The following is a 15,271-nucleotide window of genomic DNA, read 5'->3' on the forward strand; positions in this document are numbered from 1 at the left end:
CTGAACGGTCCTAACGGAAATTCATCATATGTTCCACAATGAATTCTGCAGTTATTTCATGCAATGCTGCTTGTCTATTAGTGCTGACATCTCTACACAAACACCATTGCTCATGGTCATTAAGTGAAGGCTGTTGGCCTCGGCATTGTCCACGGTGAGAGATAATGCCTGAAAGCTGGTATTCTCGGCAGACTCTTGACACTGTGGATCTCGGAATACTTAATTCCCCAACAATTTCTGTAATAGAATGTCCCAAGCATCTACCTCCAACGATCATTATGCGTTCAGAGTCTGTTACTAGCTGTCGTGCAGCCATAATTATGTCGGAAATCCTTTGACATGAATGACCCGAGTACTATGATAGTTCGGCCAATGCACTGCTCTTTTATACCTTGTGTATGCAATACTAACCCCATCTGCATATGTGCATATCGTTACCCCATGACTTCTGTCACCTCAGTGTATTATTGCCACACACTTTTCATTAACTCAATAGGCATTATTTTAAAGTGTCATGTAAAATCATCAGTTGGTGCCTCAGTTTAAAGGCAGCATTCTGGAAGAAGAAGAAATTGTTTATTAACTAATGGAATAAACAATATGATTACATGGGATGGAAAAATCCTTAATTATTGTCCTTTATTTCCCTTTCAGGGAAACATTCCACGTGGGAAAAATATATCTAAAAACACAGATGATGTGACTTACCGAACGAAAGTGCTGGCAGGTCGATAGACACACAAACAAACACAAACATACACACGAAATTCAAGCTTTCGCAACAAATGGTTGCTTCATCAGGAAAGAGAGAAGGAGAGGGAAAGACGAAAGGATGTGGGTTTTAAGGGAGAGGATAAGGAGTCATTCCAATCCCGGGAGCAGAAAGACTTACCTTAGGGGGAAAAAAGGACAGGTATACACTTGCACACACACATATATCCATCCGCACATACACAGACACAAGCAGACATTTGTAAAGGCAAAGAGTATGGGCAGAGATGTCACTCGAGGCGGAAGTAAAGAGGCAAAGATGTTGTTGAAAGACAGGTGAGGTATGAGTGGCGGCAGCTTGAAATTAGCGGAGGTTGAGGCCTGGCGGATAACGAGAAGAGAGGATAGACTGAAGGGCAAGTTCCCATCTCCGGAGTTCTGACAGGTTGGTGTTAGTGGGAAGTACCCAGAGAACCCGGACGGTGTAACACTGTGCCAAGATGTGCTGGCCATGCACCAAGGCATGTTTAGCCACAGGGTGATCCTCATTACCAACAAACACTGTCTGCCTGTGTCCATTCATGCGAATGGACAGTTTGTTGCTGGTCATTCCCACATAGAAAGCTTCACAGTGTAGGCAGGTCAGTTGGTAAATCACATGGGTGCTTTCACACGTGGCTCTGCCTTTGATCGTGTACACCTTCCGGGTTACAGAACTGGAGTAGGTGGTGGTGGGAGGGTGCATGGGGTAGGTTTTACACCAGGGGCGGTTACAAGGGTAGGAGCCAGAGGGTAGGGAAGGTGGTTTGGAGATTTCATAGGGATGAACTAAGAGGTTATGAAGGTTAGGTGGACGGCGGAAAGACACTCTTGATGAATGGATACAGGCAGACGGTGTTTGTTGGTAATGGGGATCACCCTGTAGCTAAACATGCCTTGGTGCACGGCCAGCACATCTTGGCACAGTGTTACACCGTCCGGGTTATCTGGGTACTTCCCACTAATACCAACCTGTCAGAACTCCGGAGATGGGAACTTGCCCTTCAGTATATCCCCTCTTCTCGTTATCCGCCAGGCCTCAACCTCCGCTAATTTCAATTTGCCGCCACTCATACCTCACCTGTCTTTCAACATCTTTGCCTCTTTACTTCCGCCTCGACTGACATCTCTGCCCATACTCTTTGCCTTTACACATGTCTGCTTGTGTCTGTGTATGTGCGGATGGATATGTGTGTGTGTGCGAGTGTATACCTGTCCTTTTTTCCCCCTAAGGTAAGTCTTTCCGCTCCCGGGATTGGAATGACTCCTTACCCTCTCCCTCCAAACCCACATCCTTTTGTCTTTCCCTCTCCTTCCCTCTTTTCTGATGAAGCAACCATTTGTTGCGAAAGCTTGAATTTCGTGTGTATGTTTGTGTTTGTTTGTGTGTGTCTGTCGACCTGCCAGCACTTTCGTTCGGTGCTGGCAGGTCGATAGACACACAAACAAACACAAACATACACATGAAATTCAAGCTTTCGCAACAAACTGATGCCTCATCAAAGTGGAATATATATATATATATATATATATATATATATGATGTGACTTACCAAATGAAAGTGCTGGCAGGTCGACAGACACACAAACGAACACAAACATACACACAAAATTCAAGCTTTCGCAACAAATGGTTGCTTTATCAGAAAAGAGGGAAGGAGAGGGAAAGACGAAAGGATGTGGGTTTTAAAGGAGAGGGTAAGGAGTCATTCCAATCCCGGGAGCGGAAAGACTTACCTTAGGGGGAAAAGAGGACGGGTATACACACACACACACACACACATATCCATCCACACATATACAGACACAAGCAGACATCTTTAAATATGTCTGCTTGTGTCTGTATATGTGTGGATGGATATGTGTGTCATCTTCATCTTCTTCTTCTTCTTCTTCTTCACAATTCTCATCCTTCTCATCCCCTAAACCTTCATCCAGTCCTGCTCGGTTCTTTACAAAAATTGTCACACAATCACGTACATCTACCTGATGGGTAAAAGTCAGGATGCCACAATCAAACAAAGCCCTGATATGCACACTTGCTGGAATATCAGTGATAGCACTCCATTCTTCTTGATGGAAATTACTATCTCCTTTTCCAGCAACTGATGCTAACCAAAAGCCAGCATCTGCTAAACAGTTCAACACAGTCCGTTGGGTTCCAGCATTTCAGGCAGGAGCACACAAATTTATAGTTCGTAAAATGTTCACTCTCATTACATCCTTTCTTTCAAGTAATGAAATTGTTCTTTCTACAGCTTCTACACTGTATTGAGGTTTCACAGGATGAAGTATGCCCAGATCTAGAGGTTTTAGACGACTTGTGCATTCAGCATAAACAAACCAAACATCAGTATTTCTCAGCAACACCATTAAATATGGGTGTAGGGAGCACCTATCGATAATAAGAATGGTCTTTCTTTCTGCAACACCCATCTTGGTATCAAAGCTCCTATACCTGGATTAGAATGACAAAGTGATTGACAGCGAAGCACAATTGAGCATGGAAGAGGCGATGTTGTCGGCTTGCAAGTGCACGCGCATGCATTATGTCTGTAGCAGCGACAGCTGTGTGGTTTCTTTCTAGATTACCTTCTCACGCCTTATTTTAATAAGCGGTATTGACTTCCCATCCTTGTGGCTTAACAAATGTGCTCCTTTGTATAAAATGATACCATGGTCCTATTATTGGCATATCTCAACAACAGCAACAGGAAGATCACTGTTTTCAATATAATCAGAACGAATCATGTTCAGTTGTCATATTCAGTACATAAGGGGTGTTAAAATGGATCTGAATCGTTTACATACATAAAATAACTAACAACATTAAAATAAAACAAACTGCTTGAGTACTTATCAAACACTGTAGTGTGCATGCAGAGTGTCATACTTGTGCAGATGTGCATGCAGAGTGTCATACTTGTGCAGAGGAGTATTCCTTAGTAATGAGAGGAGATTTGTTGTGCAACAGTAGTACACACCATTCAGTCAAAAATATGAAATACAAACACAAAAATAAAAAAAAATTAGCCCAAAGGGTAAATGCCACTTAGTTCAGAATCACTTTCTTCCTTGACACTGTCATTATCTGAGCTCTGGTCCGTAGACGAGCCACTGAAATTGCTCAAGGACGTAATTATATTTTCTATGTTATTCTCAGCAGTCGCTTCACTTTTACAAGCTTCTTTAACAACCATTATTGTGTGGCATACAATATTTCTTCACTTCTCTGGCATTATTCGTGCCACTACTCCCCGTCTAAGTCTTTGAATTTCTGCCACAGTTATTTGCTGCCACGTAATTTTTAATTTGTGATTAAATCAATTTGATGGCATTAAAGCGGCAGTAGTGCCCTGTAGCCACATTCTTTAGCTACTTGTCCACATCATACGGTTGAAACTATGACTTATTTTTCTTTACTATTTCCATGAGCCTCACTTACATAAATCGTCCTGAATTTTCATGTTGTCGCATTTGACCACTCAACAGTGTCGGCTTTTTTTGTTGCCATCACTGGAGCTTTATCTTTAATAACTGAGTGGTATGGGACATTATCCATTACAATGACAGGTGGCCAATTTAAGTTTTCCAGTAGTTGCCCCTTGTACTAATCCAGAAAACTATCATGTTTCATCTTCTTGTGGCAGTCATTTGTTTTCCTTGATTTGTAAACGAGGAGACAGTTAGATATGAAACCAGATGCAGTTCCAGCAGCCAAGACAATAATTCTTGTGCCCTTTCCAACCGGAACAGCAGAACTTCCACATATACTATCATCTGTCCATCTGTCCAGTCTTCTCTAATAGAATGACCAGCATGGGGGTGGTCTCCTGGCAAGCAGCAAGCTTAACCAAACAAACCAATTCAAAAACATTTTTAGAATGACCAGCATGGGAGTGGTCTCCTGGCAAGCAGCAAGCTTAACCAAACAAACCAATTCAAAAACATTTTTAGAATGACCAGCATGGGACTGGTCTTGGCAAGCAGCAAGCTTAACCAAACAAACCAATTCAAAAACATTTTTAGAATGACCAGCATGGGGGTGGTCTCCTGGCAAGCAGCAAGTGTAACCAAACAAACCAATTCAAAAACATTTTTAGAATGACCAGCATGGGAGTGGTCTCCTGGCAAGCAGCAAGTGTAACCAAACAAACCAATTCAAAAACATTTTTAGCAGATCCACATTCCATCGAGCCACACAATGCCTTCAAATGGCACTTTAATTGTAGTTCTTAAAAACCGACAACACGACAATATGATGTCGACTCTCTCCATTATAATTTTCCATCCATTAATTTTTTATAGCAAAAACCAAGGGGGCTCTGACAATTAACAAAGAGATTTTGCTACCACTGAATAACTTTGCCTCGCAACGAGTAACACAGTTTTTTAATAGTTGGATGTTCTTTTCTCTTGTAATACCCATATACATGGTGATGAACAGCATCTTGTTGAAAAGAATCCAAGTTTGTTACACGTGATTCTGTCCTCGTATTTCATGTGTCCTCAGTTTGGACGAACCAGGCTCTTACCTGTCTGCACAGTATTTCTCCTTACAAATTTTAACGACAGTATTTTGACAATGGTGAACAGAACAGGAGGTGCGACCAACTGTGTCCTGTGATTGGCTGTTGCTATGGTAGCAGCCCTGTGAACAGCTGGACATCAATCACTTTATTATTCCGATCCAGGTGTAGAAAACTTCATACATATTTAATCAGTCATCCAGGTATTATTATTAAAATTAAAAGTGCACTGTAGTGATTTTAAAACACCTGGGAGTTTCAAATTTTCATGTATTTAAAGGTAGCAATTTTTCATTGCTGCAACTATTAACATACAACAAGGCTATCACTCTTTCTTTGCTTTTTTTACTTTCTCGACTTTTTTCCTCTCTAAACTGACTATGCTTTTTAGTGAAGTAAATTATAAAAGACATTAGTATCAACATAAATGAAAATGTTTCTAGCTCCACATCTCTTATAAGCTGTGGCAAAATAGTCTTCTTCCAATGTTCAATATGTCACTTTATCATCACAACCACTGCATGGAACATAAGAATTACAAAAATTGAGAAAGGAAAATTAAATGCAGCTTGCAAACCTTCAGTTCAAATAACTGTACATTGAACAGATAACTGCATGGTGAATCCAAATTTGTGTTAAACCTCTTTAATCAGTGAAGCACAAATGTTCTCCCTTTTTAATGCAGGACTGAGAGTTTCATCATAAGTAGGGTATCCTTATTTTTCAGTACTAGTACATACCATACAAAGAAGACTGCATAAAATTGTAAACACAGACTTTAACATTATGTTTGTCTTCAACGTCACATATAATTGTCAGCTTCTGCTTCCCTACCATCTCACAACCCAGTGACGTTTCCCTTTGCACAGGATGGGAGGTATCAAGATGATGAGTGGGCAGCATCCAGGGGGGATATGTTTTAAAGAAGAACACAGAAATCTGTTAGATACAGTGTAAAATTTATTGCTTGTTTAGGAATACATAAGGTGCCCCTCCCCCCTCCCCCCAGAGAAGACACCAAATGTCTGAAGGAGCCTTTTCAACTAAAGTGTCAAGTGGATGTAAGAGAGTAGGAAAAAGACATGTTGTCACGCTGGGAGCCAGCAATGGAGAGAGTGAGCTCATTTGGGCCCGGCACTCTGTTTCCAGCTACTGAGGCCTCACGTGATCAAATTCCTATTGCATTAGTCGAGGACGAAATTTATGAGGGTTCTCTTGATCAGCAATCCATAACCATCAGAACGATGGCATGCAAACAACACAGGCTGGTACTATGAGAGAGTAGTGGGAGTGGTCTCCTGGCAAGCAGCAACTTAACCAAACAAACCAATTCAAAAACATTTTTAGTAGATCATCCCAATTCCCTCCAAATGGGTGCCCACCTGCACAACTTCTCCCAGGCCCTACAATGAAAACAAGTTTTTGCCACTAAACATACCAATTATATTCAATTCAAAACCAATTTTGAACTCTGCCTGACTCAGTTTACTCCTACATCCAACTGTGATCCACCCCCTACCGCCCCAATATCAGCCCTGTTTAACATACCAGAATTTCCTAACCCCAAATCTCGCCTCACCACCATTGCCCAAATCCCTCAACATGCAAACTAACCTCACATCTGTAGAAAGAAAAGCAATCCACCACCTAAAAACTGATACCCACCTTATGATCCTAACTGTTGACAAAGGCTTCACCATTGTGGTTGTGATTCACAGGGATAACATAGCTGAGAGACTCCACCAGCTGCCAGATATGTCCCTTACAAGTCCTGTCACAGTGACCCCTCTCAAGAAATCCATCAGGATCTCCAGACCCTCCTCAAATCCCTACATTCATCCCAGAACCTCTTCTTTGTCTGTCTGTCCGTCTACTCACCTTCACCACTCCCTCAGTCCTACCTTCTACAAGCTCCCGAAAATTTATAAGCCCAACCACCTACAACACCCTCTGTGTTACTATCCCAAATTCCCATGGCCTTGCTACTATAGAACTCTACCTTTTCCAATGTCTGACTGACTCCGAACCTACAACTCCTTCCCGATCACCATGACAAACTATATCCCTACCTGCAGTTACTTCTCCTTTGAAGGCTTCACCTACAAACAGTTTGTGGTACAGCAATGGGCACGTACATGGCACCATACTCTGTTAACCTATTACTGACCACCTAGAGCAGGAATGGCCAAGAACTCTGTAGGCATGGTGAGCTCTAGTTCATATGTGGATCTCTCTTGCATGAGTGCATGCCTCCGCCACAGCCATGCCCAGCGGTCTGAGCAGGAATAGGGGGAAACTGTAAATGCATCACAGCCACAACCATGCCCAGCTGTCTGAGGAGGAATAGGGGGGAAACTGTAAATGCATCACATTAGATGTCAATGAAGTCGCTCTTGAAGCATGGAACACCTTGTATGTGGCTTGGTTTCCAATTTCTCAACAACACAGATCACAAATAAAACCAGTTTCCGCTATTATTTAATTATTTTTGTTTGCTGGAGACATAACAAAATTTATGTCAGCAAAAATAAACAGCACAAGGACAGACAAAAACAGTTTAGAAGATTTTTGTCATTCAGGTTGGGACATAATTGCTTCTAATTTAGTTTCATTGTCGATAAAAGATATTACACATACATATGTTTATTGAACCGCTTATATCAGTTTTGCAATCTCATTGTGTAGATGTGGAAACTCTTTCCCACAAAAACTTTGTAGAACACCTGGACAGTTTTAAAGTAAAAGAATTTTTCCTTTCAACTGGAATTACACTGCAGACTGATCAGTTTCATCAACACAAGCACAAAGGTACATTCAACTGATATGGCAAATTATCTAAAAAGTAGCTGAAAAAACAAATGTGAGATTGGTAGTGTCCTGAAAATATTTATGGAAATGGATGGAATTCTTTGTTAGAAACTGTCCCTTTTGTAATGTGATTTTCTTTTTAAATGCCTCAGATTTCCTCACCAAGTACCCAGTAAGTTGCTTTTCATCTTGTGAAATCTTACTGATGTCATTCAAATGTGTACTGCACTAAATATGTGAGATCTGCAATCTATACTGGCTCTTCTAATTTTGGTTCCTGCTTTCCTTTTTCCTTCAGAAATTCAACGAATGTGAGTCTTAAGTCGGAAAATCATTCCAGGCATGCCCCTCAACTTAACCAGCACACTTCACACTAATAAATGACTAATAAATGACATCCCTGTACTCATCATTCAAATCTTTTTTTTTTTTTTTTTTTTTAAAAAAAAAGGAAGATTTTGGTTTAATATCCTGTTGACATCCACGTCGGTGGAGCAAAACCTCAGATAGTTTCATGGGTTGGGAAGGATATCGGCTGTGCCCTTTGAAAGAAACCATCTTGGGATTTCCCTCGAGCAATTTAGGGAAATCGTGGAAAACCTAAATTTGGATGGCCAGACACGGATTTGAACCACTGTCCTTTTGAATGCAAGTCCAGTATGCTAACTACTGTGCCACCTCATTCGATCTCTATCAGAAACTTTTGAAACTAATGGTGTAATAGTGCAAATGACTTCAGAAAATTTGCCATTTCTAGTGCCAATTTCATCACATGCCCCATGTGTGCAAATTTAGCATGAAGTTCACAAAACAATTTATTTCATACAAATCATCTGTTGATCATTATAATATTTTTGCCCTCTTATTGTCAACTAAATATTTAAATTCTTTGTGGATGGTGTTGTAATGGCATCCCATAGTAAATTTGTGGGCCCGTTAAATGTGCAATTTGGTGATAGATATTGAGAATTCTGAGTCTTCTGTTCAAAAAAAATTCTGCGACTTCTATTCACTTTTAAAGGCTAGTGATGATAGATCACCAGACTGCCTCTTTTTGACCAGCAACCACTGAACCTTTAAACTTCTTTTATAGCATTAGTGAACAGCTAGGGATAAGCAACACTAATGCTAAGGTTCAGCCAAACTGAAGAAAGTCATGCCATGCGAAAAATGCGACACCAAGTGCTGGAACAAAAAGTGTCACATCACACAGCTAAATCAATTGTCACGCCGTACCTGGTAGTTCCGAGAAGAGACAAAAACATAATGAAGCCGAGATGTATTGAATTCTATCAACATGTGTTGCATTCTGGACCGCACGCGTGCGACACATTATGCATGCATGAGGTTTTGTATGCTGTTGCTAACCCTGATCTATCCTTCATAACCATCAAAAATCCCAAACCCCTAACCTGGTTCAGATTCACTTATGACATTATAATCTGGACTGAGGGTGAGGGCATCTTATCCACATCCCTCTATTGTGGAAACGATACTCACAACTCCAGAAAGTACCACACCACCATTGACAAGCCATGCTCGAAACACATGTAGCACAGCAGCTTCATGGATTGGTAGTACTAACTACACTGAGGTCTGCCAGGAGCCACAACTTCCAACCCATGGGCGTCATGTGTGTGGACAGTGATTGGTCAATGCCTTGTTAAATACCAGAACAATGAACTATGGAAGAGTTCTCTTCAGTGCACCTAGTCGTGTACAGTCTCCAGTTACCATCGAGTCTACAAGATGCAGAGTCTGTCCGTCGTCTCAGAAACTCTGGCTGTATAGGCATTGTAAGACAAGCTTTAGACTCTACGTAGGCATCACTCAGAGGCACTGTGAGAGGACAAGAAGAAGCAATACTTAAGTATTTCTTCATTTTTAATAAATATCATTTTATTATAGATTGTTGGGAATTTTTCTGACTGAAGATAACCTACACCATCCTCCTACATTCCCAACAAAGTGGTGCAGGCGGCAATTTTTGTTTGATACCTCATTTTCTCTACAGTGTCCAGCAGACTGGGGGTGGGGGGTGTAGTGCTTGTGTGAAATAATTTACTGTGCATGAGGGCAATTTTCTGCTTTGGAAAGGCAAACAGAACTTAATTTAACAGTATTTCTTATTTATCATATATATTTGTGTAATTCGTTAATTATCTCGATGGCTAACAAAAATTGGCTGCTCATCAAACACTGTTGCTTAGACACGAGGGACAAGGCAATAAAATCACCATGCCACCCTTCATAGTTATGACTAAAAGGTAGAAGACTGGAAAATTTACCTTCAGCAACTACAGCAGCACTTTGCGGCCTACATTATCAAAGGTGAGGATTGTCGATCACTTTATCTAAGTTGGGTTGCAAGAAGACCTTCAGTCTCCTTGTCAAACTTTTTCCTGAGTCTGACCTGGAGAAGTGCACTTAAGAGCAGATTATTACATCTCTGACGGATTACTACGACAGCAAAATTCATGTTGCTGTCACTCAATTCCAATTCTTTTGATGTATCAAACGACCACACCAAATATACAAGAATTGGCTTACTGAGCTATGAGGTCTTACTAGAAATTTCAAATTTGACTGTTCATGTGGAAAATCATTTGCTGATGAAATTCTCTGTGACATAATTACTCAGAACATTCCTAATGAAAGAATCCATTCTAAAATACTGCAGCAGCGGAATCTAATCCTGTCAGATGTTGTGCAAATTCTCGAATCATGGGCGACTTGTGATTCAGCAAATACTGACATCACAAATGTCAGTATTTGCTGAATGGCAATTTCCTGTAATTGCTGCTGTCGACAAAGTGCCACTGCAAACAAGGTGCCAGCAAGTGTGGCCAACCATGCTCCTGGGGGCTGGCACAGTAATGGTGTTTTTGTAAATAAGAGATGCGCTTACTCAAGCACGAACAGTCATTACATGCATGTGCAGGAAATAAATTAAAATCAGCCCCTCAATGCTTTGTCTGCCATGAATGTAAACTTTGTCCTCATACAGTCACTGTTAAGTTTTTTTCTGTAACAAACCTGGTCATGTATAGCAAGTTTGTTCTCAAAAGCTAAGTTTGCAAAGGGCTTCAGCATGTAGACAGCAAGTTGAACGCATAGATATAATGTTATTTGTGCCACCAAAATGTAAAGTCAATGCAGACATCATAAATCAGCACCTGTATCTGCTACTGCTAATAAAGCAAAACCTGCTCAGACCCGATCAAAAGTTACTGGAAGTTCAAATAAGTTGTTCACTTCCCTGAAGATTGGTCAGCACAATGTGTAATTTCAACTGAACACAGGTGAATCTGTTACATTACTGAATCAAAATATTTACTAATTGCTTGGCAGTCCGCATTGCTTCCTCCAAATACCTGTGTGACGACTTACAATGGTGCTAAACTTGACATTTTAGGAACGTGTGTCTTAAATGCTATTTATAACACCATCAAACAATCGGTGCCATTTACTGTCCTTTGTGCGGCTTTGAGCCAGAACATTTTTTGGTTTGGATCCTTTTGAACTCTTTGGACTGAAAATACACAGTAAAATGTGCCACACCTGGCTTCTCATACATCTTTTACTGGTGTTAACACCTTCTGTGATGAATTTCAAATTTGTTTGTTGGGGTGCGCAAAAGATTATGCTGTACATATTACTCTTCACCCAGACACATGTCCAAAGTTTTGTAGGGCACGCCCTGTGCCTCGTGCACTTCATTACAAAGTTGTAACAGAGCTACGTTGCTTGCAAAGCACTGGTGTGTTGCAGCCTATTACATGAAGTCAGTGGGCGTCATCTTTCATCATAATAACCAAATCTAATAGGGACATTAGAATTTTAGTGGATTTCAAATCCACTGGAAAGGCCCAGACCACACCTGACACTTTTCCTTTGCCTTTACCTGAAGATCTCATTGATAAAACTCAATCTGGCACATATTTATCCAATACTGATCTATAAGATGCTTACCTCCAGATAGCACAGCCTCTTTCATTATCAACGTTTACCGTTCAGCAGCTTTTCTGCTCCTGCATTATTTCAAAACTACTTAGAACAACTACTGTGTTATGTTCCCTGTTGTGCCACATATCTGGATGCAATTTTAGTTACAGGAACATCATCTGAGGCTTACTTGAACAACCTCAGAAATGTTTTTACTGTTTTAGTTTTGTCAAGGCAGCAGGATGTTATTCTGGTTCACTCACCAAACAGACATACCCAAGTCCTAGTTCCTTGCGAGTGTCAAGCTTCTGTTTTATGCCAACTCCATATGGGACATTGGCGTTTGGTCAAGACCAAACAGTTTGCTCATCAACATTGTACTTGGTTTGGACCTGATAAGCAGATTGAATGCATCACTGCACACTGTTGCACGTATTCTGAGAATCATGCAGTGCCTCGGCAACAGTATTTCAGTTGGCCCATTCCTACTGCCCATGGGAACATATTCCTATTGACTTTTGTGACAATTCTGGAATACAAGGTCGTTGATTGTAGTGGATGGATACAGTAGATTTCGATTCTGTGTCCTTAAGCCCCCAATAACATCGAGCACCATTCGGGTGTTGTGGACCACTTTCTGTTTAGAGGGATTAACAAATGTGATTGTTTCCAACGATGGACCTCAATTTGTTTCTGCGGAATTTCATCATTCTGTTCCCTCAATGGAATCAAGTATTTGACAATGGTGCCTTTTCACCATAAAACAATAGGGAAGCCAAACCCCTCATAAGAACGTTTCAGATGCAGATGATAACGCTCTGACAAGAGCATTGTTCTCAGTATTTATCACTCTCTGCCTTCTAGTGGCAAGCCTCCGGCAGAACTTCTACATGGACTTCCTCATGGTACTATTTTGAGCTTATGGCATCCTCAAACAGTGCCATCTCCTGAACTATTTCGCACAAAATTCACAGTGTCTCACAATGTATACTTCCGAAAATACACTCAACAACATGCCTGGAAGCCGGGGACTGTGATCACCGTTCATGGTCGAGCATATTACAATGGCACGTCAGATTCTGGTCGCATCTGTTATCAGCACCAGAACCAATTAAGGTCCCGCTCTTATGATGATTATGGTGATTCTGCCATGAGATTTCCTTTCACTGTTTTCGGGCTACAGCATCTACATCTACTTCTACATACATACTCCGCAATCCACCATACGAAGCGTGGCGGAGGGTACCTCGTACCACAAATAGCATCTTCTTTCCCTGTTCCACTTCCAAACAGAACGAGGGAAAAACGACTGCCTATATGCCTCTGTACGAGCACTAATCTCTCTTATCTTATCTTTGTGGTCTTTCCGCAAAATGTAAGTTGGCGACAGTAAAATTGTACTCCAGTCAGCCTCAAATGCTGGTTCTCTAAATTTCCTCAGCAGCGACTCATGAAAAAGAACGCCTTCTAGAGACTCCCACCCGAGTTCCTGAAGCATTTTCGTAAAACTTGCGTGATGATCAAACCTACCAGTAACAAATCTAGCAGCCTGCCTCTGAATTGCTTCTATGTCCTCCCTCAATCCGACCTGATAGGGATCCCAAACGCTAGACCAGTACTCAAGAATAGGTCGTATTAGTGTTTTATAAGCGGTCTCCTTTACAGATGAACCACATCTTCCCAAAATTCTACCAATGAACCGAAGACGACTATCCACCTTCCCCACAACTGCCATTACACGCTTGTCCCAGTTCATATTGCTCTACAAAGTTATCCCCAAATATTTAATCGATGTGATTGTGTCAAGCGCTACACAACTAATGGAGTATTCAAACATTACGGGATTCTTTTTCCTATTCATCTGCATTAATTTACATTTATCTGTATTTAGAGTTAGCTGCCACTCTTTACACCAATCACAAATCCTGTCCAAGTCATCTTGTATCCTCCTACAGTCACTCAACGATGACACCTTCCCATACACCACAGCATCATCAGCAAACAGCGGCACATTGCTATCCACCCTATCCAAAAGATCATTTATGTAGTTAGAAAACAACAGTGGACCTACCACACTTCCCTGGGGCACTCCAGATGATACCCTCACCTCCGATGAACACTCACCATCGAGGATAACGTACCACTCAGTCTGCCTTCTGACTTCATGGCATCTACTCTGTTCTGCCCCATCTCTGCCTTTGCATGTCTTCAAGCAGCCTTTGTCAGCGGCACAATATTCCCCAATGCCAGCCCACATGGACGTGGACCCGATTACACTGGACGACCCGACCCCCAAGGACCTGGATGCACTGATGTCATCTCCGTCGTCGACTACTTGCAAGAACCACCACGGACGCCTGAAGACTTGCCCTGGACATGTGCCCTGCCAAAAGTTTCCCAGCAGATGTTTCCTCATGCTCACAAGGTAAATGTCAGGGTGCAGGCTGGTCGGCACCATCTGCCATAGTTCTGCTGCCCAGTGGCAGTGCCCCCACCCCCTCCCTTCCACCATTCTCCGTGCAGTTCTCCAACAACGGTGCACTGATTTGGGGAGTGTGGAATGTGGTGATGCTACTCACGACTCCAGAGAGTAGCACACCACAATCGATAAGTCACACTGAAAACACTCATAGCGCAGCAGCTGTATAGGTTGGCAGAATGAACTACACCGAGGTCTGCCAGGGGCCGCACACAGCTGCCAAACCATGGACATCACATGTGTCTATAGTGATAGGTTGATGCCTTGTTAAATACTGGAGCACTGAGCTACGGTAGAGTTCTCTTCAATGCGTCGAGTCATGTACAGCCTCCAGTTACCGTCAAGTCTACAAGATGCAGTGTTTGTCCATCATATCTGAGACTTACGATCTCTAGGCACCGTAGGCCAGCCCTCAACACTATGTAGCCATCACTCATGGCACAGTGACAGGACTCTAATATTTCAGAGGACTCGTAATACTTGTGCTGGGCATTTCACAAGAAGAAGAACTACTTAAGTTGAGTATTTTTTCATATTTAATAAATATCATTTTATTACTAATTGTTGGGATTCTCTATCACTGGAAATAACTTACGCTGTCCTCCTGGATTGCCAACATGCAGAACATCTACACCTTCTGCCACATTTGCTTCATCTATTCCTCCTCAGACCAACAAGCCGTCCTTCCCAATGTCAACATTCACTTCAATGATGGCTTCATCAGTACCTCCGTCTACATCAAACTTACCAACAACCAACA

The 15,271-nt window shown here is 41.7% G+C and overlaps 1 protein-coding gene across 1 annotated transcript in view; it reads right to left on the reverse strand.

The window, feature by feature from the left end:
- Window positions 1-518: 518 nt before the first annotated feature.
- LOC124605930 (mucin-17-like) overlaps window positions 519-15,271 on the reverse strand; it is a 121,745-nt gene continuing 106,992 nt past the window's right edge. Inside the window, exon 9 of the mRNA XM_047137887.1 lies at window positions 519-556. The gene's annotated coding sequence lies outside the window, so the exon portion shown is untranslated. The remainder of the gene's footprint in view (window positions 557-15,271) is intronic.

The sequence above is a fragment of the Schistocerca americana genome, chromosome 3 (genome assembly GCF_021461395.2).
Source record: "Schistocerca americana isolate TAMUIC-IGC-003095 chromosome 3, iqSchAmer2.1, whole genome shotgun sequence".
Lineage (NCBI taxonomy): Eukaryota > Metazoa > Arthropoda > Insecta > Orthoptera > Acrididae > Schistocerca > Schistocerca americana.